Source organism: Aplysia californica, unplaced genomic scaffold (genome assembly GCF_000002075.1).
Source record: "Aplysia californica isolate F4 #8 unplaced genomic scaffold, AplCal3.0 scaffold00080, whole genome shotgun sequence".
NCBI lineage: Eukaryota > Metazoa > Mollusca > Gastropoda > Aplysiida > Aplysiidae > Aplysia > Aplysia californica.
Window position 1 is genome coordinate 245,555 of NW_004797350.1, and position 3,184 is coordinate 248,738.

Below are 3,184 nucleotides of genomic sequence, written 5' to 3' on the forward strand. Positions count from 1 at the left end.
CACACAGACAAAACACTCAAAGAAAACAGAAACAAGACAAAAGCCAAAACAAAACAAAAATCCCCGCATATCGATCAGGAAAAAAGAGCAATAATAACGGTAACGTTATCAATAACAACACAAAAAAAAGTAAAACGTGAACTCGATAAATTTTAGCTTTCAGGAAAAGTGCAAGGCAGAAGGTTCAGGTTAGAAATGAGGGAGGAAAAGGAGGGATGGTGGACGTACAAAGTGTCTCTCATGAGTGACTGCCTAATCCGGAAAACATTCGTTCAGATGGACTGCATCATCGCATCAACATGTCTCCCATAACACGAACACTTCCTGAAAAGACATAGCTGTGACGCAAGCGAAGGAAGATTCTACACTTCCCGCTTTGTCTGGATGACAAAAAACCAGGTCGGATAATAATTCAGGCTTAAAATGGGCCAAAGGGTCCATTCTATCTTAGCGTTTTTCGACTAACTTTACCTCAGGTATGGGGCCTCTATACGTGCGCTAAGGTTACGACTCGACGAAAGAATGTTTTGTCATGCTAATCGTTGAATCGTTTCTGTCGTCCACAGACGTTTTAAGCAACAACATTTTCAAAAGTTGCTTTTTTGGCTTATAAGACACAGTCATGCAAATGTTGGCTCTCGTGGTCTAGAGGTTCGGTGTTCGTCTTTAATTCAACACGCTCCCCGGGTTCGAAACCTGACAGGGACGGAGAAATGTTTCTTCTGTAAAAAAAACAAAGTACGATGAAAGAAAAGGGGAGAGAGAACAAGAAAGACAGAGAGCCAGAGCAAACGAGAGAGGGAGAGAGAGAGAGAGAGAGAGAGAGAGAGAGAGAGAGAGAGAGAGAGAGAGAGAGAGATTGTGATCAACTGACGGGATGACGGATAGAATGACATTTCAAGACGCTGAAAGATCTAATTATAAAAAGAAATGGTGAAAAATGTATCTTTTAAACTGAATTTAAGACGACTGCATGATTCTAGGTGTGTGCCATAACTAGCTGTCACAAGCGCTCCACCTATCCCAAGCCTTCAGCCTCACCCCCCCTTTTTTTTTCTAAGTGTTCTAAACCAATCGGTGCTCTCGATCTACATTAGGCCTACTACATCCTTGACCTTGCGATGCGTCACCCGCTGGCTGCGCCAGTGAAGAGACAGACGGCGGGGAGGGTTTATGCTCGTCGCACCGCTTGCGGTAGTGTCTACTGGGAGCAAGAAAAATCTTTGCACCAAAGTTATTTTTGTCACTGCAGAGACATTTAGGCATCATTCTTCCCGCACAAGAAGAAGTGTGCATGAAACTACTCTTCGCCGCACCAATTTGGTGCAAGCTAAAAGTTTGATCCAAGCTTCCGCGAGCCTCTCTACTACACTAGTAAAGTCTACGATAACTCAATGAAGAATGGGTATCAAACCTGTTGTCTCCCTCTTTTGTGTAGCAAGTCCTGGTGCTGCACGAAGTACATGTAATTAAAAATCTTTAAACCTTCTCAGATTGTGAGCATAGTGAGTTGTTAGTATTGTTTTACTTTATTGCTGCTTTAATGCGGTTTCATCTTGAAACAGTTGTAAATATCGATAGATGTAGTTTACGGGATATCCTGAGGATTCTAATTGATTTTCTCTAGAAATCTTAATAAAATAGTAGCTACTAAACCTATTGCCCATTTGCTCACTTTCCAATAATGCATCACCTTGTTTGCAACCCACGCGACGCCATTTGCTGTATGTGTAAGGAACAGCGAAAACAAAAGAGGGTCGATGCCAGCTTTATATGATTGCTAACTGTATTTATGTCTTTGTCTATAAATAATAATAGCCTATTATTGATTACAATGATTGTTTCCTGTTTTTCACAAAGCGGGGCGCACAATAATTTCAAAAGGCCTATTTAACCCTAGTCTTCTGGATGGGGGCCTCGCAGACCCCAACAGGTATACTTCAGGCATTTTCGACAAAATTTTTGGTTCGATATTATTTTCCTCCCAGGTATTCTTCAAACACCCTCTGATAAGCATGAATACGGTCTATGAAGTTATTTGGATTATTTGGAAGACAGTGATGACTATTTTCCTAGGACAACCCCCCTGAACCCTAAAGGGAGCCTCTCAGACCCCAAGGCATTTTTACTATAATAGGAAAGGCAGTTCTCCTCCTGTCAAGTAGGCCTATGTACCGAATGGCAGCTTCGATGAGGAGACCGGGAAAGCAGAAATCAACATCTTTTACAACAAAACAAAGGGCAGTGTGGACTCTCTGGATCAGATGGTCCATGTATACATGTCAAAGAGGCAGACCGTGAGACGGCATCTGACCTTCTTCTGCAATCTGTTGGATGTTGCAGCTATTGCTGCTTACATCTGCTTCACTGCTCAAAATCCCCAGTGGAATATCCGCAAGAAACACAGGAGAAAAATCTTCCTTGAGATGTTGGGTGATGAGCTCTGCCTGCCATTAATACAATGCCGGGCGGCCACTGAGAACATTCCTAAGTCAGCTCGTATGAGCATACTTCTCTGTGGTGTCACACCACTTACCCAAAACCAAGAAGCAAGAACACTGGTCACTGAACATGGGCAAAGAAAGAGGAAACGCTCTGGACTTTATCAGAAAAACAAGGACAGAATATCTTGTGAAATATCAGTTTGTGGGGAACACTCTGTTTCCAAGTGCGTTTGTCTTCACTGTCAGTGTCAGTAGACACTCATATTCCGAGCACTTGCCTCCTGGTCTTCTGAAAGGGTTCAAAAATTTGAAGACAAGAAAGAAATTGTGCTGGAAACAAATGTAATGCCAAAGGACTTTGGCCGAAGCAGACATTGTCACTGCGGGCTGTATCGGATGAAAAAGTGCCTTGAGACAAACAGTTGTTATGTTAAATACAACATAATTTCATGCCTGTAAAATTAATTGTTGATTTTAAAGATTATTGACATTTACTTCGAGGTAAGACGTTATCATTGTTCAATGCCAACATCGTCACCATAATTTAGACCATTCGGGAGGCGGGCTGCCTCAACTTTGTGTGCTAGGCTGCCAGGGCAATCCTGAGCTAAATGCGATAACACACACACACACACACATACACACACAATCACACACACACCCACACACATACACATACAATCACACACATACACTCATACACACATACACACACACATACACACACAATCACACACACA